This window comes from Cyprinus carpio, chromosome B16 (genome assembly GCF_018340385.1).
Source record: "Cyprinus carpio isolate SPL01 chromosome B16, ASM1834038v1, whole genome shotgun sequence".
Classification (NCBI taxonomy): Eukaryota; Metazoa; Chordata; class Actinopteri; order Cypriniformes; family Cyprinidae; genus Cyprinus; species Cyprinus carpio.
Window position 1 is genome coordinate 19,653,696 of NC_056612.1, and position 26,501 is coordinate 19,680,196.

Genomic DNA, 26,501 nt, shown 5'->3' on the forward strand with positions numbered 1-26,501 from the left:
GATATGTATAAGTGTGTGTGTGTGGAGGAAATGTAGATGAGGAAGGGCTCTGATCCACTGAGCTCACAGCCTGTCTTCATTATACTCTAAATGTGCTGTACAACGACATCCTGCTGTTATGGAGCCAAGAGTGACATAGTCACAGTATTCTGTCTGAACGCTGACATAATGCTTCATTAATCTTTCCTGATGATCCACGGGCACATCTGAATGATTCTGATGGGGTCTAAATGGTACATGTGCACAAATATCAGTCATTTTAAAGGGATAGTTCACCCCAAAAATTCTGTTGTTCCAAATCTGTATGCTTTTCTTTCTTCTGTGGAACAGTTTGAGAAATGTTTTGATATGTGTTCCGTTTGACAGGGTTCCTGCACAGTGTTCATTGCTCCCTATATACTCTCTTAGCATGGGATATTTGTTACATTTTAGTTCACTTGACAAAATGCATTCATTCACAACATCCTGCAGTGTCACCACACAGACAAAACTCAATTTGCACATATCAGAGGAGTTTGAAGTATAATAATAATAATAATAATAATACATGTCCGTAAATAAAAGTAATATAAATTACTGTACTTTCATTTAATATACATTTGTCTATAACATATACATGAGTATACAGCTGCATTTTGCACACTTTATACCCACAAACAACCATGTACAAAACACACATGGGACTAATTAAGGTCAGTGATAATAATGCTGGAACTAAACGGACTTCCCATTGACTTCCTGACTGCTGGTTGTGTCTGGCCCCCTGACTGAGCCTGGTTTCTCCCAAGGTTTTTTCTCCATTCTGTCACCGATGGAGTTTTGGTTCCTTGCCGCTGTTGTCTCTGGTTTGCTTAGTTGGGGACACTTAATTTCCAGCGATATCGCCGCCTTGATTGCACAGATACTATTTAAACTGAACTGAGCTGGATGATGACATCACTGAATTCAATGATGGACTACCTTTTTGCATTATTGACACACTATTTTCCCATTTAATGCTGTACAGTTGCTTTGACACAATCTGTATTGTTAAAAGCGCTATATTATTAAAGGTGACTTGACTTCCAATGTATGGACAAAAATACAATGGAAGTCAATGGGAACAAAAACTGTTTGGTTACCAACATTCTTCAAAACAACTTTTTTTGTGTAGGTTTAGGTTTCATACATGTTTGGAATAACATAAGGGTGAGTAAATTATGTCTGATTAATGATTTTCACCTTTGGGTGAACTATACCTTAGGTGATACGCAATGACTGGCTGGTATGTTTTCTCTTGTTCCATATGCTGTTCTCAGGGCCCTTCAAACGAAACATGTACATTCCATTCTGATTTGGAACTCGCTTAAGATGGCAGAATGGAATGCAACTTTGGTGTTTTATTTTTGTATTGTGTTGTTTTGACTTTCAAAATCTCTTCATCCTACAGAGGGAAGAAAGTCATACAGGTTTGGAATGACATGAAAGGTGAGTAAATGACGCAATGTTCATTTTTGGGTGAACTATCCCTTTAAGGATGTGTGAAAAGCAAAAACCAGTGTGAACCAAAAATAGTAACTTGGAATGATGCTTTTACCATTTACATTCCTGGAAAACATCAGATGAAACTTCAAAACTGCTTCAAACTTACTAATGATTATGATCTTTTGTATAACCCCTAAAAGCTCAGTAATTTTTAACAACATAATATTTTCTGAGAAAAGTGAGAGAACCAATATATGGAATCTAAACCACAATATCTGATATCCCAGGGCCTTTATCTCTGGATCCCACCCAATGACCTCAGCAGCTCCAAGCAAGAAATGAGGAGACAAAGAAAAGACATTCTCTCTCTCCCTATCTCTCTCTCTCAAACTCTTCTACTCGTGAATTGCCACAGAATGGGAACTGGCCAAGGCCTTCAACTCCAGCACTGCACTCAGAAATCAATATACAGTGTGTATTGAGTTTGGAGAGCACACAGAGGAAGCAGAGATCAAGACTGTTTTATCGAGCACACCAATCTTGAGTTCCAGCCAGAATCTTTTTATTTCAAGGAACTGATCAACTTCTTTGACTAAAAACCAAACTGCTGTATAATGAGACCAAGGGAAAAAGAAAGAAGAAAAATCTGGTCTTCTGTAAGGTTGAATGAAAGCTAAATGTGAGCGAATACTTGAATATAATAACATCTGGCCTGTGTTTTTAGGTCATTTGATTGAAATGCCAAACCTTTTTCCCAGTAACAAAAAGTATTTGTTCACAATAATGTCCACTTTGAGCACAGATTTCCATTTTAATGGCCCTAATATGCAGTTGGTCATATTTGCTGATCTGAAAACCACCATCTCACCATGTCCTACAAGTTAGTTAACTGCTAGTTAGCTACTGTTAACAATTATTACAAAAAAAGTGTTCAAAATCCCTCAGTAATATTTTAACACCCCTGTCCTGGGGTGGGGGGAGGGATTCCATTCTTTAACATCTATGGAAACTTATCATTGCAAAGTTCTTTACAGTGGAAAAAGTTCTTCAGAACATTAAAATGTTCCTTACACATTCTGGCCCCAAAAAAAATAATAATAAATTTTTTTTAAGAATGGTTCAAAGCAAGGTTATTTGGGGAACCCAAAATGGTTCTTGCATTATACTGCTGTTAAAACCCCTTTTTGGAACCTTTATTTTTAAATGTATATTAAAAATAGCATTTACAGTATTTTGTACAATATTTTGTTAGTGTAACACCTTAGAATGTTCACACTGATTATTTGTTGTCTACTACTCTCATTTTATACCTTGGAAAGGAACCCAGGCGATCAGTCAAGTGCAAGTTACCATGTTGAAATATCTGAAGCTTCTGAAGTGACCACTTACAGCCATGCAGCTCCAATAAGTTATCATTTATGAAAAGGTCAATGTGTCCCAACACCTTAAAAATGATTTGCTAAACCAATTCTCTACAGAAAAATGACAGGAAAACTGTTAAAATAAACTGAAAATCCAAATATTAAAGGCTTTTAAAAGCCCTTTGCCATCAAAGGCAGTTATATGACACAATAGTTTCTTCTATCCAAGTCTGATGTGCAGAGACAATTATAAATAATACATTAGTAGAATGACTTCCCAAAGAATATAAACACTAAACCTCTGCAATGATTTCAAATCACTGTTTGGATTTGTTGAGTCTGACTGGCTATACCTTACTGAGGGCTAAAACCAGTTCAAAAGCAAACATTATTTTCGTAATTAATTTGGTGAGAATAAACATTATTTCAAAACAGACCTTAGCATCCTTGCATAAACACATATACCTTTTACAATGGAATAATATATAGTATCTGAAAGACTAGGGCACAACAACAACTAACCCCCAGGGGTGTGAATAGTTATGGCTATGGTTAACAACAACTAAAACTAGTTTTGCTTTCGGTAAACTAAAATAAACAAGTTTAAGTGTTTTAAAATGACCAAAACTTATAAATTACAGAAATATAAAATGTAAATAAATAATCAAGTAAATAATAAAAATGACAAAAACATTACTAAAACTTAACATAAAAAAAGGAAAATATATAAAAATGTTAATAAATACTGTTATAGTACATAAGTAATACTAAAATAATATTGGAATGGATGAACACAAGACAGAAAGAGCTCAAGAACCTTTTCTAAATGATGTAATACAATATTCCACAAGCTGAAACACATGGGAGGACTCAATGCTAATTGGGAAGGGCTCGAGAGCGTGAGTAGAAAGTGTGGCGCTTCCTACTGAGTGTGAGACACAGGCTGACTGTTGCAAAACAGGGCTGTATCCTGTCCGCTGGCCCTCATCCAGTTACACATACACAACCACCCTCCCTAACACTCCAGCACACATACACATATCGTCCTTAATCTTATTTACTGGTAAGCTGACATGTCCATTTTCTGGGTGCTAGCATGGCTGTAAGGGGTTGAGGTGGGGAGGTCTCCTCCAGGCGGACTGAAGGGCTGAGTCAGCTCTAAAAAACACAATGCCAAGAGCATGATGGATAGATCCAGTCACACCCAGCACATCAGGAGACAGAGGGGCCCCTGGGTCAGTCACATCCAGTCCACATGCTGCACATGGGCCTCCACTGAGCTGTGTTTGGGCTAAACGTCACACTACAATTTTTTATTCTGTTGACTACATTCATATGCAGGTGAGTGTGGGAGACAGGAAACAATTTCATGTGAATCTCACTACATTCCAAAATTCAAGTTTTGTGATGAATTTGTTTCATGTATCGTGTGACCAATAGAAGATCAGTGTGGCCTCTTAGCTGAATTTAAAAAAAACACAAACATTAAATCTGCAGGATTGCAGTGTTGAAGTGCAAAAAGCAGATTACATATTTTTTGTACATTTTGGATGCATTATATTTAGAATTGTGTTTTTAAGAAGACACCAAAGTGTGTGATGTCAAATTACAACTGTTGCAGTGTGTGTATAAATGTTGCGTAATCAGTCTAGTGTGAGCATGGCTTTTTTGAACAATTCGGTTCACAAAGCAACACAACCCATGTAAGAGTTAAACTAAAAAAAAAAAAAACAGATAATAAATGATAAAATATAATGTATACTTGTCTTGATTTGATTTAGATCATTATTATATATATAAAAATAAATTGCTAAAATATCAATATTTTTATCAATATTTTATACTTATGGATTTTTTTTTACATGTAAATCTAAACGTTTAAATCTAACACGTAAATCTAGTTTATGTATTTTTTTTTTATGTGACACATATTTGTATAACTATATTTTGTGGCTCTTTTTTTTCTTACTGTGGCATTAAATTATAAAAAGTTGCTGTGTGTGAGTGTTTCTAATTCAAATTTTAAGTTCAAGTTTTACTTCTTTCTCTCCTCTGATCAACACAATGTCCCTATATTTTTCCCTCTTTTAAAAGTCATAGCAATGGCGTTGTGGATTTTTTTTTTTTTTTTTTTATTTTGCTACCGAGGCAAATGACTGCACAAATAATAATTATATATATTGTAGTTTCTGTTCATCACTATAGAAGTATGGCTTCCCCCCAGAAAAGGGTCCATTAAATATTTTAAATTAAATACAAAGTATTTTGAAATTATACATTTGTTTCAACCTTTTAAAATCTCAAGTCTTCTAAAGGAAAGAGCTACAACAAGTAACTGAATCTTTTACTTTGCAAATGATGCAGCTATACTTTAGCTCCATAACAGCTATAAATTAATAAACACATACTTGGGCCAAAATGTCAGCATGTCCGAAAGATACAGTTCTTCATCAGTCCTGGCTTGGACTAATTTCTGAACAAACTGTTCAGACTGGCTTTGTGAAATGGATCAACAGATTCACTGAAAAAAATAATCTGGCACACCCCAGGCAAAATAGAGTACAATGCTATTGAATGTGTATAAATAGCTGGAAAGAGGTTGGGGGGAAAAAACCTCTACAGTGACTAAGCACAGACGTTCCGGTATAGTCTTCCATAGACTACTGACAAAGCCCAGCTGCTCCAAGTTGAGAAAACGGATGGAGTGGAAGAAAATAATGGATGTACACATCCACTCCGCTCCCTCCTGCTGGCGGCTGAGAGGAGCTGTCACAGCCTGGCAGGGTTGAGGAACTTCAGACGAAAGGAATCTGCATGATGTGTTTGCAGCACGTAAGCCTGTACATCCCAATGCAAACACGCAGACAAAGAAATGCACTGTCAGAAACACACACAGGTGATTGTGCTACACTGCACAATTTCCTAAAATTCAAAAGCATTCAGATAAGCGAAATTCCTCAGAATCTAATACTGAGCCTACTTTCGATCATGTAACAAAAACATTAACAGACATTTCTCCGGAGAAAGGCGCTGCATGCAGAAAGCAATACTGTATCCTGTGATCTCCGCTGGGTCAGGTGTGGGGTGGGAGGATGAGGCGGATACAAACCCATCCATCTTCAAGTGCAGAGGGAATTCCTCACAAAAAAACACAATGCTATTACAAATAGCTTACTAGGTTGACCATCAGGGCTTGAGAGAGTATAAATCGCCTTTTATGTTTCTAAAGAGCTGCAAAAAGCTGATACAGAGAGACTGTAAAGCAGCACACTAACCAGGTGTGAAGCAAATACTGAAACTGCAAAAAATGAGCGACTGAACATTGTAGTGTTACAGTTCGTTTCGTCACTGACAAAAAAAGTAATTGAAATTCACAGTATGCAAAGAAATAGAATAACAAAAATTAATAACTAGAGTTTAGTTCAGCATAAGCAATTCACCGATAGAAATAGAATGAAATGAAATAAATTTTGCTTAAAAAAAAAAAAACAGCAAGATTTTTTTCAGTGTGCCATGATAAAACCAACCAAAAAACAAACAAACAAAACCAACCAAGTCAAACCCAAAACCAACCAAACCAAACAAAAACAACAACAACAACAAAAAAAACAACAACAACAAAAAACAACAACAAAAAAAAACAACAACAACAAAAAAACAAACAACAACAACACAACAACAACATCATTCAGGGTGTTTCCATGCCTTTGGCCCGCGATGTAGCGTCCCTGTTTCTCATGACTGGCCAACACATCAGGGTGAAATTCATTTCTGAGCCAAGCGACAATAATTGGACTGAGCCAGACATGCTTTCTTTACACCTCACAGACTGTAAGGTCTGTCGCTGACCCCACATACAGTACACTCACGACTAGTCATAGGTCTGCTGAGCTTTACCAAGGCTCAGTCAGTGTGCCGTTGGTGCTTCGGATTTGGAGCGAGAGTCTCGAGCGAGTGACGTGCTTCAAAGTTCAGCCTATTCAAAGTCAGTGATCGCTGCCAAAACATTCAACTGCGTACTTCACTGACCTTCCAAAACAGTCTATTTTTCATGAGTGGGAACAGTTGGGATCTGAGCCGGAGTTAAGAGTTATCTGAGACTTCCAGTGTGTTTCCATGGTTACTGGTTTAGCAAGTGTGTCTGGGTTTTCATTTCATTTTAGGTTGCTAAGTTTAATATCAGCACAGTTAGGTAAAGATAGAGCCTAGATGAAGCCTGAAACTGGTGTGACATTTGTTTAACACTTTTCCTTGTGTTAATTTCATGAATGCAATTTTAGTGAGATTATCGTAGCCAAAAATGAGCACATGGGTAAGACAGAGCAAGTCCTCAATTTGTCTTACAGTCCTCTTAAAAACATCTTAAACCAGACTAAAGTGGTCATAACCCACAAAGGCCCACTGCAGTAAAACCACAACAAAGCAATTAAATGATACCTATTTTGACAAAATATAACCTAAAACTATATATAACAGTTCATACTCTAAAACGCTTCAGTTAAAATTAAAGGGATAGTTTACCCATAGTTGGCCTGGTTGGAAGAGGTGGGCCAGGGCACGGTTCGGTTGGGCTCGGGCGTGGTATGCATGCAGTGTGAGCACTAACCACGCCGGAGGGTGGAACAGATACTATTTTGTGTGCGGTACTGTCATCATTACGACCACAAACATATTATATTACTACTACACTACACTTTTCAATAAATTTAATTCAATCAAGTTTATTTAGGTTTATAATGGCTCTTGTTCTTACCTTATTGATGACCAGAAAATGTAGTTTGTGAGTAAAGCTGCAAATTATTTCATTAACCTCAGCTGTCTCTGTACTAATTTTCTGATAAATACAAGTGAAAATCAATGCACGGCATAAATGATAAATTAATTATTATTGATTATTCGGCAGAATATTAGGGAAAGTGGTTTTCTATCTCATACATGACGTAAACGTGCTCCGGCCGGGAAAGTTTAGTGCAAGTGTGAGTGCAGGCCAGCAGGGGAGTGGGGAGGAGGGATAATCACGCTCTGGCTCGCTTCAAGGTAACTGTGCCTAGTGTGAGTACACCCTGAGACACACGTTATGAAACGATTCAAGCTCTTAATAATAAATCTGGCTGCATTTAAGAAAACATTATCACTACTTGGCTGTGAAACGTAGCATTTCAGCTAGATATTAAATGAGGTCCCTTTCTTCTTTGGCCTGAGGGAATAGGAATGAATTTGACGCTAATGGTGGGCAGTTTACAAGCTAACATCCGTTCTTATGGCTCATGCCATACAATGTGATATTACGGCAGTGCTGAAAATAGCTGCTGTTGTAGAAAGATGAACTGTGAGAGAAGCAGAGCAGAGACATGAGTAGGCGTTCGTTTGTCAGAATATTTCTGTCCATTGAAATACCACACGGGTGTTGCGTAATGCAGCGCGGGCCATTATTGGATCTCAGGGTGAAGGAAATAAGCTAGTGCATTCAAGATTCTGTTTTACAGGTAAAGTGGTTCATACAGAGCTGGAAGAAAAAAAAAACCCAAATCTCAAATCTTCTAAGTATAAACATTAGCGTTTTATTTTATTTTAAGCTTTTTGCCACTTTTTAAAAAAAAAAAAGATAGAAAGAAATTGGGACATGATACAGGGAGGGTTGTTTCCCACCAATCTAGCTCAAATAAAAAGTTTGATAAATCTAATAGAACGTTTATAAGAACTGCTCTCCTCTTGGCCTGCAGAAACAACATTAGCATTGAGTAGAGTTGTAACTATATAATTTCAGTATTATAGTTCCGTAATACTGAGAAACTATTATAGGTTGGTGATAGGACCAAAATTTTATTTCACAATACATGTACTTTTATTTCACAACAACAATATATATCCCAGTGTAAATATATATCCCAGTGTAATTATTTTTGCTGGATATATGGCTGCTACAATGCGAAAATGTATAATGACACTGAAAAGTCACAAATATACATTCTATACAATACTATGCTAGCCGAAATAACATAAGAAAAAAGTTCAAGCTTACGGAAGACAAGTAAGCAGCTAGTAATAAAATAAGAATAAAGATACCAATTACAACCATTTGACCCTTTGCAGAGAGTTTGATTGACAGGCGATCTGGCCAATCATAATGCCGAATTGCCATTTTGTCCGACAAACAAATCAGACAGGAGAGTAATGCTGGTGGACTTAAACTTGAAAAATGGTGTGTATTGATGTCTTTCCAAGGCTGAAATAAAATACTGTTTGATGTTCATTCACGTTTATTTCATGCTTTATGTAAATATAAAGAGATGATTGCTTTACATGCTGCTTGAACTGAGGTGCTACAGAGATCTTTCACTACACATTAAAAAGCCACAAAATCGCATCTTGTTGCCCTTAGACCAGCGGTTCTCAAATCCAGTCCTCGCACCCCCCTACTCTGCACTTTTTGTTTGTTTCTCTTATGGCTTCAGACATTTGTTCTATTCGAAAAAAGTGCCCTGCGGAGTGGACATCACAGGATATTCCGCCATAATTCCATTTCCAGCGGATGTATATGTTCCATTCAAAGTGCACTGAAGTGTGCAAGACGTGAATTTAAACTGTATTTATTTACAGCGGTATATGATGTCTAATTGGTCCGTGTGTGAAGACGTTGCACAGCGCAAATCCGTGAATGAATGTTCTGCAGTGAGGTAACTTCAACAGAGCAACACGGAGCTCACTTCTAACGAGCTGATTAACATTATCTGAATTAGGTGTTTCAACAAAGAGAGACATGCAAAATATGCAGAGCTGGGGGGCCCGAGGACTGGAATTGAAAACCGCTGCAAGGCTAAAATCGCATGAAAAGGATAAACTTTCGTGACGCCACAATGTCAAGGGAGTTGAACTGCTATAAAGACAATAATAAAAAAAAAATATGTTTGAATAGGTAGCACTCATGTATAGGCTAACAATACCTGGATGATTAACTGAATTTGTTTATTTGAAAGTATGCAGCTAGTGAAAGCTTTGCTATCCCATGAGGCCACTGGAAGCCGTTAGATTCGAAAAGTGGAATATTAACAAAAATATGGCAGAATACCAAGAAGCAAATGGCTCTTTTAAGTGTAAATTAAACCGAAGAATTTGTAAGAATAACAAATATATATTTTTAGACATAAAAACATTACTATAAGTGATAAGCGATTAAAATCAAAAGACCCTAAAACGGGACTCACGTCTAAAAACTTTTCTAGAAAATTATATTTTTCTCCATATCTTGGAATATTTTTAAAATTTACCTATCAAAATGAAAACATGAGGAACAAAATTAGATGTCTTCACATTTTCGTAAAAAGGGCAAGGATTTATTCCTTTTTATTCCTATTTATTTCATATATGATGATGTAAGTGCAACAGAAAAGCTACATGATTCCAATGTGATGTTTACAAAAATTATATCTCAATAAAAATAAATGTAAAACACAGTTTCACATCTGGTAAGACATAATTATGGATGAAAACATTTGCAATTCACCTACCACTGGCCATTTTAGCATGCTAATGATACAACATATAAACAAAAAAGACAAAAATAAAAGGATGCTAACTAGATGGTTAAGAAATTTGTTGTCATTTGGCTTTGTTTGGCAATCATCTAGATCCAAATCAGGTTATTCTCGTAGTCTGGCACGTGTGTGAAGGGTCACAGACAAGTCTGAAAATGTGCCCTCTCTCACTCTCTCTCGCTCGCTGTCACAAAAAAACCTCAGACAGTACAGCTGAGAACAGACTGTACTACATCAAGGGGCAGGTAGCTCTAACTTAAAGTCACAATGAAATCAAAACTGAAAATTCTTGTTTTTTAATGGAATACTGTAGTGTATTATAAATAATTTATCTGTGCCCTTCATAATTTTTTTTTAAATTCATGTGCCCTAGTAATCTTAATCAAAAACGTTAACCTCCCTTCCCCCTCAAAACGACTCATCTTCTCTTCAGGTCACGAGCTATGGTGCAAGGGCGGAGCTAGTGACGTGAGGGGTAAACGCTGGGATAAACAAAAGGGGGAAAAACTGAAGCTGATGCTTCACTTTATAGAAATCAATGCATTGACCAGTGCTGATGCAAGCCATGGGGGAGTACACTACCCTTAAAATTGAAAGGATATTAGGATAGTACCACAACATTACTCTTAGGACATCGCAGACTATTTTTTTTATGAATATGATTTAACCTGATGGAGGACGCACTCAGTCATTACCAACATAACATACCAACTGATACCTGATCTTTAAACATACTAAAGCGCACACTACGCAAACAAAAGTACATTATGGTAATCCATTGTACATTACACATTGATTGAGCTTGAGTGCAAATCACAAAATACTGTAATTTTTTCTAGTATTTACTTTGTATCTTTTTCTACCAGGTGCTTCCAAAAATTAAACGTCATAATTTTGCTCCAAATCTTTCTTCTGTGGAACATGAAAAGAAAGTTTGAAGAGCGTAAACGGTTGCTTTTTTTCATTCAATTCCAAGGGTGACAGGAGCTTTCAAGCTGCAAAAATGATGCAAAATCATGATGAAAGTACCATAAAATGATCCATGTGACTTATAACGCACTATAACGCTTCTGAAGTCGTTTGATAGCTTTGTGTGAGAAATAAAACTAAATATTGACAAATGAACTCCAAGAAGCGTTGTTATCATTAACTAAAACAGAACATTTTTGTTAATTGAAAATAAAATCAAATCAAATCAAAAAAAGATGAAAAGCCTAAACTACAGGGAAATTAGAAATTTTGCCTAAATAATTTAAATAAACAAAATGACTAGGAGAAATTAAACTAAAACTGAAAACCTAAAACTGACATAAATAAAAGTATTCAGACATGTTATTTAAAAAAATAAATAAAATAAAAATAAAATAAATTTGGATGAAAACTAAAAATATAAAAATAAAGTGTAATTCATAATATTACTTAAAACTATAAATGTATACTGAATACTAAAACATCATTGCTGCCAGAGGAAAAACATGACCGAATTACTGACTCACTTGAAGTGGATTAGTTACTTTGTGATCTAAACATTCAACAATTGATTCACTGAAAAAAAGAATAATTTCACAAATTACACATTGATACTTCTCTCTTGTGAACTTGCTTAAAAGAGCTAGGAGGGATGTCACAGTTTACAGTCAATTACTTAAATTACAGTCTGATTCTCATGCAAAGCTATCCATAGAAGACTTGCAATACAGCATACAAACTTGTATAGAGCAATACTATGATGTTTTTGAAATTTGAAAGCTACGGTCCACAATGCTTGTAATTTCACAGAAAAGAGCAATCAACCACAGAAGAAAAAAAAGTCACACTGATCTGGAATGACATGAGGTTGAGTAAATGATGACTAAAAAATGAAATAATCCATTGACACACCTTATAGGGCTAAGTATTTCTGGGCTGATCATTCATTAAGACAAGGCATGAGATGTGACAGACTGGATTGTCAAATGAAGGTGTAAAGTCAGCTTCTGTCCGATAGGCAGCTTCTGTTGGACTGCGAGGAAGTTTGGCAGCTCTCTGACTGCTGGCAGCTGGGCAGACAGCTGCAGCAACGAGCGACTTGTAGGACGTGTGGTTATGTAACCATCAACATAGTTTCAGACTAGCAGTTTAACATCAGCGGCTCCGCAACCAGGACAGGAACTGACTGACACCTGATACAAATATGCAAAGGTGGGCCACAGATGCTCCAGCAACCTGTGCACCAAACTGTGCAGCATATACAACAAATAATGGATAAAACATCATGTCCTCAGACAATGTGCAACTTGTTCTCCACTTTGCAGTCCTAACCATTGTCTTCCACAGTACCATACTTGTGCACACAGCAAAACTCAAGCCCCTTGAGGCTTTAAAGACAGGCAGAACTCAAAATCACAGGTGCGGGATATCACAACTAGATCACGCTGAGAGGCCCGTCAGAGATTTAGGGAATTGAAGCGGCCCATGCTAATGACAGAGCTGATGCCAGAGATGCTTTGCTGGAGCTCAGCCTGGTGCTGTTGATCCCCTCTGTGCCTGGGGATTTACCAGCCAAAGCCCCCTAAACTCCTCCTTCCATCTGAGCAAAGAGATAAGAAGCAGCTCTAGACACACGGGCCGATCGCCAGCCCCGCACCAAATCAGTGCACCGCTTTCCACTGAACTACAACATATTATTCACCAGTCAAGTTCTACATATTCCTTTGCTCCACCATGCTTATTTATTATCTATTTTGGATGATTTAATTATGTTTCTAGCTACTAATAAGTCCTGGATATACATTTTTTTCCCCCGAAAATCCTTTACAGCGGTATACTGTTAGCCAGCCACACAGTTGAGAGCAGGGTTTAAAGGGTTTTTTCTAGGCTTGATTGTGTTTATGGTGAGAAAAAACAACAACAACAACATTATTTTTCACTAGGGCAGGTCGGAATACCATTTTTTGAGCTTCGGGAGTGCAGTGTCGCATTTTTGTTCAAAATGGACATGCGACACGTTCAGAATTATTAAACTTTTAATAAACTACAGAACAGCGCGAGCCGGAAGTGGTGCGCCTCACGCAGGCAGGGCTTATATGCCCCGAGAACGGACACTGCACTAGTGATAGGTCTGTTTAGAGTACACTAACTTGATAATAATCTTGATAATAAAAATCTGCTGTAGTTTGATTATAACTGCGCATGAAAACGTAATTTGTACTTTGTAGATTTTGAAAATACATAGATTATTCCATCTCTAGCAAGACCGCAAGGGATGTAGGGAGGAGGAATGTGTGTGAGAGTGAAACAGACAGTGAGTGTCTGTCTCTGACTGCTGAGCTCAGCCATGGTCAAGCGCCTTGCACGCTCTCTCTCTCTCTCACACACACACACATGCAGAGATCTCTCCAATATTCAAGGAAGAAGTTAGGCCAGGCCAAGCGTGAAGACACATGCAGATACACATGTTTTCAGGGAGAAAAGGACAAGAGGCGGAGAAGTCTTAGAGATTTTGGATCGACTTTCCTTGGGGTAGAGAATCTTATTTCTGTATGACGTTGAAGTCAAGTCCTGGTTGTCAGCACTCAGATTCTGGGAAATTGTATACATTTGACCCTAAGAGCAATAAGATAAGACAGTTTAAAATATCACAGTACAACAGTGTAGACCTGAAAGAGCCAAGTGTTCTCCTCCCGTTCAATACGATCCATTTCAGACCAATCAATAATTATGCAAGTAAACCGCAAACATCAGACAAAAGCCCATCAGACAAATGTCTTTGCACTCCAGCAAATCTCACAGCTGTGACTAATCTAAATAACTGAAACATTACTTTTGGGTAACTCTGTGACAGTAAACAAAGTCAGTCTGGAAGATATTCCAAAGTACATCAACCCAAAATCAACCCTATTGGATTGAATTCTGTCCTTGAACCGAAATATTTATATGCAGACTCGTAAGGTTCAACTGAGCAAGAGAGCTAGCCACTGGTATAATAAAAATGCATATTGAGTTGTGGCAATGACATCTTTAGGGATGCAAAACTAAACTAAACTAAAAAAAAAAATTCTGTCAAATTTACACCAAACTTTCAACATTATTATTATTATTATTATTTTTACTGTTGGGAAAACACATAAAACACCAAGTACCTCCCTTAAAGTCTGGCAAAAATTTGACGGAATAAAAATAGCAGTCTTTTACAATGCTTAAAGGAATTTAAGAATGTTTTAACGATGAATTTGTTTATTACAAACACATAGCTTTTCACTTCACAAGACATTAATTATTTGACTTTAGTCATGCAGATTACTTTGATCAGCTGTTTGGATGGCACCCATAAACTGCAGAGGATTCATTGGTGAGCAAGTAATGTAATGCTAAATGTCTCCAAAATGTAGATGAGTTTGTTTCCTCACTGAAACAGATTTGGGGTAAATTTCCTTCAGTTTTTCATTTTTGGGACTATTCCTTTAATATTAAGTTGTTACAGCTTAGTTGGTTGTCACTACACTGCATAAACTGTGACGATTTTACTTTTGGCAATAGAAGTATTTTTTTTTTTTTTGGATATGGCCTAGGACAGCCTCTGACAAACGGGAGCCATTTGATGTCATGAAACTGTGCAGGACAAAATATGAACCTTTAAGAGAACACCAATAAAAACACCAGTAATAAAAAGAACAAGGGACCTGAGGAAAGAGTGAGGAATTATTGCTCCTACTTCATTAACTCATAAGCTATAATTCCTGATCTATGTCTGCCTGCTTTAATAAACATGCAATACAAAAAATAGAAAGCAATGATGTGTTATTGTTTAGCCTGTCATTAATGTTGGCCATGCCCATAGTTATTTGCATTACGGGAGCTGGCCATCCTTGCCAGTACCAGACAAGGAAATTCAATCCTCATCAGCAGTGGTAGCCAACAGTGCCCTGGGATCATGCCAGACGATGTTTAACAACTGCACAGCATAAAACAAACACCTGACCCAAATTTTGCACAATGAGACACTGCTAAATGATATTAATTATAAATGATATTAAAGGGTTGTGCATAGAATGATGCAATTTAAAGTCATGAGCCATTTTCAAGGCATAAAGAAAACTCACCCCAATTACACTCCAAATGTTTTATGTTGTTCATTTGCATAAAGTTAAACTTTTCAAAACTTTTTCCACAGTGGGCATGCCCACAATGCATTATCAATGGTCGCCAACCCCTTCTTACGTTGCTAACTCTCACTGAAAATAAATTACTTTATTTTATTCTATCTCACTTTGTCAGACCAACAAATGAACAATAGTCACGTTGATACCTTTAAGATTGCAATTGTTTGAAATTTTACATTAGTGTTAGCCTAAATGGCAATAATAAAACACAGACTTAAAATTAAAGATCAACAAAGGCCTTAAAGGTATAGTTCACCCAAAAATGATAATTCTGTCATTAATTTCTCACCCTCATGTCATTCAGAATCAGAATCAGAATCAGAAAGAGCTTTATTGCCAAGTATGCTTGCGCATACAAGGAATTTGTTTTAGTGACATAAGCTTCCAGTACACAAAAGACAACAACACACAGTCAAAAAAAATAAAAAATAAAAACCCTTTGCAGATAAATAAGTGTATAAACAATTGTGCTATAAATGATAATGGAATTGGATTGAGTAAGATGCAGGGATGTACTAGGATGAAGGGGTAACAAATAAATATAAGGATATTGCACATTTTTTTTTATTGTATAAGTGGGGAACATTTAACTGTTCATGAGGTAGATTGCCTGGGGGAAGAAACTGTTCTTGTGCCTGACTGTCCTGGTATTTGCAGCTCTGAAGCGCCGGCCAGATGGCAAGAGTTCAAAGATGGGGTAACTTGGGTGTGAGGGATCCAGAGTGATTTTCTGAGCCCTTTTCCTCACTCTGGATGTATACAGTTCTTGAAGGGTGGGCAGGGGAGTACCAATAATCCTTTCAGCAGTCCGAACCGTTCTCTGTAGTCTTCTGATGTCTGATTTTGTAGCTGAACCAAACCACACAGTTATTGAAGTGCACAGGACAGACTCAATGACGGCTGAGTAGAACTGTTTCAGCAGCTCCTGTGGCAGGTTAAACTTCCTCAGCTGGCGAAGGAAGTACAGCCTTTGTTGGGCCTTTTTAACAATGGAGTCAATGTGATTGTCCCACTTCAGGTCCTGAGAGATGGTGGTTCCCAGGAATCTGAATGACTCCACTGCAGCCACAGTGCTGTTCATGATGGTGAGTGGGGGGAGTGCAGGGGGGTTTCTTCTGAAGTCCACGATCATCTCCACTGTTTTGAGCGTGTTCAGCTCCAGGTTGTTAAGACTGCACCAGACAGCCAGCTGCTCAACCTCTTGTCTGTAAGCAGACTCGTCACCGTCCTGGATGAGACCGATGAGTGTGGTGTCGTCTGCAAACTTCAGGAGCTTGACAAAGGGGTCTTTTGAGGTGCAGTCGTTGGTGTACAGCGAGAAGAGCAGGGGGGAGAGAACACATCCCTGAGGGGCACCAGTGTTGGTCGAGCAGCTGTTGGACATGAATTTCCCCAGTCTCACTAGCTGTTGCCTATCTGTCAGAAAGCTGGTGATCCACTGACAGATAGAACTAGGAACAGAGAGCTGGGTCAGTTTGGTCTGGAGGACTGTTGGGATGATGGTGTTGAAAGCCGAACTGAAGTCCACAAACAGGATCCTCACATAAGTCCCTGTTTTGTCCAGATGTTGCAGGATGAAGTGCAATCCCATGTTGATTGCATCATCCACAGACCTGTTTGCTCGGTAAGCAAACTGCAGGGGGTCCAGTAAGGGTCCAGTGGTGTCCTTCAGATGAACCAGAACCAGTTTTTTAAACGACTTCATGACGACAGATGTTAGAGCCACAGGTCTGTAGTCGTTAAGTCCTGTAATCTTGGGTTTCTTTGGAATGGGGATGATGGTGGAGCGTTTGAAGCAGGAAGGCACTTCACACAACTCCAGAGATCTGTTGAAGATCTGTGAAAAGATGGGGGCCAGCTGGTCAGCACAGGTTTTCAAACAGGCTGGTGTAACGCCATCTGGGCCTGGTGCTTTTCTTCTTTTGTTCTTCCTGAAGACCTGGCGCACATCATCTTCACAGATTTGAAGAGCAGGAGGTGTGGAGAGGGTGATTGCAGGAGGTGTTAACAGTTGTGTAGAGAGATGGTCAGAATGGGTGTTGGGGGTTTCAAATCTACAATAAAACTCATTCAGGTCGTTAACAAGTCGTTGATTAGCCTCAGTGCAGGAGAATGGTGTCTTGTAATTAGTGATGGCTCTCAGTCCACTCCACACTGAAGTTGAGTCGTTGGAAGTAAACTGGTCTTCCAACTTTTTAGCGTAGGTCTTTTTAGCCGCTCTAATCTCTTTGTTCAGTGTGTTCCTGGCCTGATTGTACAAGACTCTGTCCCCATTTCTGTAGGCATCCTCTTTGGACTGACGAAGATGTCTGAGTTTTGCTGTAAACCATGGCTTATCATTGTTGAATGTTAAATAAGTCCTGGTAGGAATGCATATATCCTCACAAAAACTAATATATGATGTTACGGTCTCTGTGAGTTCGTCCAGATTGGTGGTAGCAGCTTCAAAAACACTCCAATCAGTGAGGTCAAAACAGGCTTGTAAATCCTGCTCTGTTTCGTTGGTCCATCTCTTTACAGTCTTTACTACAGGTTTAGCAGATTTAAGTTTCTGCCTGTAGGTTGGTATAAGATGAACCAGACAGTGATCAGACAGTCCCAAAGCTGCTCGTGGAACAGAGTGATATGCATCCTTTATCGTGGTGTAACAGTGATCCAATATATTACTGTCTCTGGTGGGACATGTAACATGCTCTCTGTATTTTGGCAGTTCACGGGAGAGATTGGCTTTATTAAAGTCCCCAAGAATGATTAAAACAGAGTCCGGGTGTTGTTGTTCTGTCTCTGTAATCTGGTCAGCGAGTTTCTGTAAAGCCAGACTTACGTGCGCTTGCTGAGGGATATAAACACTCACCAGAATGAACGAGTGAAACTCCCGCGGCGAATAGAACGGCTTGCAGTTAATGAAGAGTGTTTCGAGATCTGAGCAGCACATCTTCTTTAAGATGTGCTTCCAAAGACCTTTGTTTATCTTTGGAACACAAATTAAGATATTTTTGATGAAATCTCAACTACCATGTTTTTTTGCCCAGAAAGGTAGTAAGGACATTGTTAAAATAGTCACAGACATCAGTGGTTCAACCTTAATTTTATGACGGTATAAGAATACCTTTGTACACAAAGAAAACAAAAATAATGACTTTTTTCAACAATTTCTTCTCTTCTGTGTCAGTCTTCGATGCATGTTCACGAGAGTACCACAATGACAGTTTCATAAAATTATGGTTGAACCATTGATATCACATGGATTATTTTAACGATGTCCTTACAGCATTTCTGGGTCTTGAATGTGGTAGTTGCGTTGCTGTCTATGCAGGGTCAGAAAGCTCTTGGATTTCATAAAAAACATCTTAAAGGGTTAGTTCACCGAAAAATGAAAATTAGCACAAATTATTCACCCTTGAGTCATCATATATAAATGGTGTATATGACTTTCAGACTATTAAAAATTGTCTTTGATCAGTTTAATGGCACTCAGCGGGTGTTGCAGTGCATCAGTCCAAAAGAAATGAAATAAAAAGCACCCATCCTTAATAAAAAAAAGTGTCTCACACGGCTCTGGGGGGTGAACAAAGTCCTCCTGTAGCGAATCGATGCGTTTTTGAAGAAGAATAACCATATATAAAATGTAATAATCAATTTAACCTAGCTTGCGATCACTGTTGTAAACGAAAGTAGTTCCGGGCAGATGACATATGAGGTTGGCTTTGCGCTGCTTAGAAGTGACTAACGCAAAAGCGCAGCGGAGAGATCAAAACAAAACAACGGTCTCTAATTAGAAGTACAAAATGAGGATTTGTAAAGAAGAATATCAGAGGATTTCGATATAAGCCAAGAGGAGACTGGTTTTCCCTTGCTCCTGTTAACAAACACTGGTTTTCACGAGACTCACCAGCGCATGCACAACGCTGACCCCATACGTCATCCGTCCGGAGCTGCTTCCGTGTACAACTGTTGGAGCAAGCGACATTAAAGTGATTATTACATTTTGAATATGGATATTTTTCTTACAAAAACGCATCGAGTTCGCTACAGGAGGACTTTGTTCACCCCCCGGAGCTGTGTGAGACACTTTTTATTATGGATGTGCGCTTTTTATTTTACTTCTTCTGGACTGATGTACTGCAACAACCGCTGAGTGCCTTTAAACAGCCTGGAAGATCAAAGACAATTTTTAATATAACTCCGAGAAGATTCGTCTGAAAGAAGAAAGTCATATACACCTAGGATGTCTTGAGGGTGAGTAATTTATGGGCTAATTTTCATTTTTGTGTTCTGAAGGTCTTATGGGTTTGGAACAACATGAGGGAAAGTAATTAATGACAATTTTAATTTCTGGGTGAACTATCCCTTAAATATTACTATCAAGGCTTAACCAAGAAGAGAAAAACGTCCAACACAATACAAAAACTATGAACTGAAAATATACTTTCAAACACTCTGAAACCCCAAAGATCAACACAAAATCTCATTGATGTTATGCATTGTGAAGCTAAAGCCGTTGACTTGTTAAAGTACGATGTAGAGAGAGTGGTTGGAATGTGGATAGTCAAGTATGTGACAGCACCCAAACTGGTATGTGGAACTGTTGTGGAAGGACTAATGATTAACCCATTGCAGCTGTGGGCACACATGCTTATTCACTGTAAAGTGTGCAGTAATAGTGCGTAAATGGCAACTATTGGGGTAAACTGACCAAAAGTGGAATAAATTCATAAAGGCAACAGAAAAAGACAACTGGTGATGCATGCAAAACACAACATGCCAATACTAGGGTCCAAAATCCAAAAGAAGTATTTTCAAATTCAACACAAATTCAAAGTTTATTATATTATATTATATTATATTATATTATATTAACAAAATATTTCGCAATACTTTCTCATTCAACATAAATTTGATGTTAAATACAGTATGGTAAATTCATTACACATTTTATTATTTATATTATCATCTTATCTTCAGTGGAAGCCAGTGTTGTCATTTTTAACTAAAACTAAAGCTATTAAAAATAGTTTTAATTAATTAAAAGTTAAAATTCTAAAATTAATCAAAAAAATAAATAATAAAAAACCAAATCACATAACAAATTCCTAAAACAAACTAAAACTGCAAAGAGGTAACTGAAAATATAAAAGTAAAAGCTAATCAAACATTAAATTTAGTTTTTGTTTAAAACAATAATATATTTTATCATTGAATTAAAATGTAAAATAGTTTTAGCTTTGTTCTCAGATCTCAGGCCCAACTCTATATGTGCTTCTCCAGCAGCACGAATGTTTTAATAAACAGGATGCCAACATGAGGGAGGTGCCAGACTAGAGACGATGGTGACAATCACCTCCTGTCCTCTTGCCATTACATTACTATACCAGAGGCATTCTTTTGAAAGCAAAAAACAGAAGGTTGTCATTTCCTGCTCCTGAAAACAAGTGCAAAATGCTCAGCACTGGTGGATGTGAAAGGTGGAGAAAAAATAAATAAAAATGAAAGCCCAGTGATCAGTGGATCTCCCAGAGCTTTGCTACTCATCAGGCAGTAAATCAAAGAGCAGGGAGTAAGCGTTCAGGTGTCATTTTTCCCTGTGGCATGGCAAACACCGAGTGAGTCCCTGACTGATGGACGACGAGGGATATCAGGCTCATTCACTGTGGAATTATAGCACCTGCTACCCTTTCCAGACATTCCCATTCATTTCTCCTCTCTTCGCAGGCTGTCTTACATCACTGGAGGACCCTCAGTAGGGAACAGTGTGGTGTGATGACTGGACATTTAATCAGTTTGGTTTGTTTAAGATAACGGCTAAGTTCTTATCTTTCTGCAATAACATACCTGACAGGATGATGATTCTGTTTTCCTACTGCGCTGCTGATACGGTGTCCCTAAAGAATACTTTCCTACATTTCAGATATTTGGAACATTTCTAAACAAAATGTAAACTCTTGCAAACCACCCAGCAGTTTGTATATAAACCATCCAGAGTCCATTTGGAAAGTCCATATTTTTTCAGTTTATCCAAATAGCATTAGGAATACAGAATTGTTTAATATTATTGCACTTCTATGAAAATATAAATATAGAAAAATGTAATACAATATTAAAATTACAGATTATATTATAACTTTTACTGTCTACTGCAATACAGAAATTTGCATTTAAATAACGTAAAATGTGTTAAAGTTAAGTGTACTCTACATTTCCACACAATTTCTTTCCATTCACACTGACCAAATTTGATAATCATTCTGCTTGGTAAAAACTGGTCAGAAATCACGACGGACAATTCATTAACTGCAATATTATGTACAGCGATAGTTTTTAACAGTAAGAAACCCTGTTAAACAGGGATATTATCATTAAAACTAAAATCTTGAGAAAACATTTTTGTTACCTGAAACTATATACATGTTAACTTAAATAAATGGTTAACTGACTATATTTTAGCTAGCTGCCAGTGCAACATTTCTCATTTCCATTTAGTTTAACTTTACATTCCAAAACAACTAGAATTAAATAAACTAAAAATGAACAAAAAAATGAATTGAGTGTATATAAATATAAAAAAATCTAAATGACAAAACACAACAAATTTACTAAAACTTTAACTAAAAAAAAAGTTAAACAAAATTGAATCTAATTCTAAATTAACAAAACTGTAACAGTATATCAATAATACTAAAATAACATTGCTAAAGCCTCAAAATGTTTCAAAACCACTGGACTAAAGCATTACAAAATGAGTCAGACTCAGAATAGTTAATAAAAGAACATGAAAGTTTACATCTATAATATACAAATCATCTACAATGATTTGTAGAACTTTATAAGTGATGGACCTGCTAAAAAACTTAATAATCAGTGTCAAAATCAGAACAGATTTTTTTTCTGGCCAGCTAATTTTTAAGAATTGTTATTTTGGAGGAATGTATCTCTGCATTCAAGCAACATTTAAAATGTGCCTAAGCATTTTTACTGCAGCATGTCTTAGGTAGAGAAAGTTAAAAAAAAAAAAAAATAACACCTTGCTAAAAGAGTGTGGCCAGAGGAGAAGCAAGCGGTGAACTTGATGTCCAGCCAGTGCGTTTATGTATGTGAATAAATTTGAGGATGAGGTGAAAAGGAGAAAAGAGAAGCCGTGAGGGCTGATAAGGACAAGGCACTAGGCACATACTGTGATAATGGCCAGTGAGCTCTTCCTCAGATCTACAACACTTCATGCCATCCGCCACTGATGGTGCCCGTGTGGCATGCTGGCATGAAACAAAGGACATTAACATCAGCAGAGAACATTATTATTTTTCCCTCACAGTGTGAATTTCAATGCCATTGTTTTACTGAGACAAATCTTTCATGTCCTCCATTTTACATGTGAAAGAAATGGAAATGGAGCAGTTAAAGCCAGGGAAAACTTCAAGACGAAATTCCGCCAACAGCTCATTAGTCTGATGGTTAGTGCGCACCACAGGTGCTGCGGTGTCTTGCCTAACGAGGTAAGCAATGGTCATTAAAGATTCTCTCACACTTACTGGCGACACACGGCCGTTAACCTCCACAACCTCAGTGGATTTCAAGAGAGTTTGACTACAAAAGTTACAAATGTTTTTTTGACCTTGCCATGCTCTTTTCTAATGAAACCATTAGAAGGAAGATACGCAATTAAAATTCTGTTTCTTTAGAAATATAGTTTACTTCAACATAATAGAGCCATCTATGAAAATTATTAAAAGGACAGTTCACCAAAAAATCTATATTTTGTCATTAATTACTCATGTTTATGTCATTCTAAACTTCATTTTCTATGTGGAAAATAGTAGGCTATATTGTGGAAGTATTTATTTGGGTATTTATTTACTTATATCATTTTAGAAATACTGTGTATTCAGTTTGGCACATTATATACTATTTTTTGCATACTATATAGTATATATACTTTATAGCATGCATAGAATGGAAGTAGGCATTCTCAAATGCAAGGAGTCCATATTGAATGAGTTGTTTTCAACAAATCAATTGATACAATTGATCAATTGTTTTTTATGGAAAAAGACCATAAACAAGATTTCCATAAATTATTTTCTAGTCCACAGGAAAAATAACAGCATACAAGTTAGGAATGACATGAAGGGGAGTAAATAAATGACAGAACTTTCATTTTTCTGAGTGAACTATCCATCCAAGCGTTATAAATATTTTCCATGATCACACCTGAAAGTTTGCTCACATCAGCTAGCAACACATTGTTTTCAGTCACTGTTGCCAAAAAATCACTTAAAAGTATTCCAAATTGCATACAAGTATTCATAATGAAAATGAAAAGCGGTCTAACTTAATGCACTGCATATAGTGCCATACAGAGACAATGAGTAATTTAGTCTCTAGTCCATTTAAGAAAGATTAAAGCTTAAAAAAAATGGATTCTTTAATGCAGACTGCAGTGTAACTCCAAATTAGCAGGCTAAAAGCAAACATTTTTCCTGGGTATCAGAAAAACAAACTGTCCCTCTTTACAAAAGTGTTGCTTATGATACATTCAAACCATTGTGACAATATGGTAAACAAAAAAAGGAAAGAGGCCAACACCATTCCTCCCTTCAGCTCTAGTTCAAGCAATAACACGTCTCAATCGCAGAGTTCTTCGCTTTGTGCTGATACACTCAAAAATAATATCATTAAAAGCTCTCCCTCCTCACCACTACACACTGCATTAAAAGAAACTAGCTCTAGCCAAGTGTGTCTGAGGCAAACGAAGCCAAGTTTTTCATGTTACTTGATATGATGGAAACAGTTTGCATCACATTAGAGAGTTGACTCCAAACAAAACCAGCCGGAATCAAATGCGGACATCAAGAACCGTGCATATGGAACATATACAGTACTGTTCAAATGCATGATGACATTAACACCGGCAAAACTAACTGAATGAACTTGAATGGTTCAGAATTAATATATGTGAGGATATAAATCATCTGGTTGACAACTGATAACCATGATTATATAAATCACAATATAAGATATATGATCATAATAAGATAACTATGACACAGCAAATCTCCCACACTATAACATTACTTTTTAAACCAATGTTGATTTTAAAGTCACAATGAAACAGAAGTAGCATCAGATCTTTTCTTCCTTATTGTGACATACACAAAATGGATTAGCCTATCGAAAAAGAAAATGTAGGGCAGAAACTTGGTTCTATGCTTAAGATTTTGAGATGCGGGTGCAGCACTCAAAAGTAGAGGCAGAGGAACCTGAGCTTGAAGGGGCAGGGTTTTATCGGATCAAATGACTGGATAAATCCTGCATACGTCAACAAAAAAGGCCAATTATGACATTTTCATTAAACATTACGAGGTCAAAACATTTCTAAAAAAAATTAAACATATACACAGATAGTTCACAATAATATCTATAAAGATTTAGAAAACACAAGGGTGAATTTTCATTGCATGCCATTTTTGAACTGTTCCTCACAGAAATCTATCAGAATAAATGGAAATGAGGTTTTAAAATAATAGTTCTCCTAAATTTTACTGAGCCTCATAACCTTCCAATCCTGTATGACTTTATTTAATGAGATGTTAGGAAGAATGACAGCCTCACTTTCACTGGAAAAAAAAAAAAAGATTAAATGGAAGTGGATGGTGACTGAGGCTGTCAGTCCCTAACATCCTGCTTCGGCTCACACCTCGCTTTGTGTTCCACGGAAGAAAGTAAGTCGAGTTTGGAACAACATGAGGGTGAATAGTTACAGCAATTGCAGTTTTTAAGTGAAACACTCCTTTAAGCATCTTTTCTCCATGAGCAAACGTCCAGTGCTCCCTGTATACCCCACACACAGGGGACTCCGTCTATCTTCTGTCATTTCCAAGAATTAGGAAAGAGCGTTAGATTCCTGCGGCGTGTGGTTTGCCATGTTACTCTAATGTAGCAAAACGTTATTCTTGGCTGACCGTCGGGACGAAACCATGGGCTGAAAATGTGTGCCTGTGCTACATTTCCCAACTTGTTTGAAAAATCCACACAGCTGATTTGACTCATATTGTGCCGCATTGTTTACAGGAAGTCAATCTTCATATTTAAAATACGAAAAGTGTAACAGTTTCTACGAATTTCACTTAAAAGAGTAATTCCTGTAAAACGCCACGTCTAAGTTTTACTAGCAGACTTCATAAAATGTTATTCCTGCCTAATCGAGACGTCAAACGAAAATACTTACTAATTATCTTTACTAATTCAATCTCGACTAAGACGTATATGTAAAACACAAAAAATGTACACGCTAGACCATACCTGACACAGCTGTTGGTGTTGCTGTGGCCATTTACTCTCCAGGGCAGCGTGCCGTGGTCCGCGGTCCGCATCCCATCGCTTGTCAAACGGAATCGCTGCTGACGCCTCTCTCGGCGTTATTTGGACGCTCGCGAGCCAACAGGGCTTCCCCTCCTGCTTGTCAAACTGGAAGCGCAATCATGCATTCAGCTGATCAGCGCAACAACAACAGCCACAGTGTCGCTCAACGCAAACAATTCACACCGCACCACCCTACACGCGACGCCCCGGGGGCCCCGCCCCCTCCCATGCTCTCGCAGTTCTGGGGGTGATTAATAATCATGAGGTAGTATACTTCCGCGACGCTCATTGGCCGAAGAAAGTACCTTAATTTTTAGCTCCCTCCTCGCTGTCAGCCACCGCGAGGTGACGTCATGGAACATTCCAAAAATTCCTTGTCCCGGTATTCTTCATTTCAAGGGGACCCTGAAAAAGTTGTCTATTGATATTATTAGCAATCAATATTCCTGTGTTTGTCTTCTTTCTCATATATATTTTGGTATATATTACTATTTTAAAGGGGCAGTTTACCCAAAATGAAAATTCTATCTTCATTTACTCACTCTTAACCCCTTTGATTTGCTATTTTCTGTCTGCAGTATTATATTTTTACAAAATGCAATAATGTATAATGATATCTCTATCGTATGGGTTTCTAACAATAT

The 26,501-nt window shown here is 37.5% G+C and overlaps 1 protein-coding gene across 2 annotated transcripts in view; it reads right to left on the bottom strand.

Annotated features, from left to right (window-relative positions):
- Positions 1 to 26,100, bottom strand: part of LOC109087571 (transcription factor HIVEP3-like) — a 68,310-nt gene extending 42,210 nt beyond the window's left edge. Inside the window, exons 1-2 of one of the 2 annotated variants that reach the window (XM_042741364.1) lie at positions 25,798 to 26,100; positions 19,394 to 19,452 (exon numbers count right to left, since the gene is read on the bottom strand). The gene's annotated coding sequence lies outside the window, so the exon portion shown is untranslated. The remainder of the gene's footprint in view (positions 1 to 19,393; positions 19,453 to 25,797) is intronic. The other variant, XM_042741362.1, reaches the window with a different exon arrangement.
- Between the last annotated feature and the right edge of the window lie 401 nt (positions 26,101 to 26,501).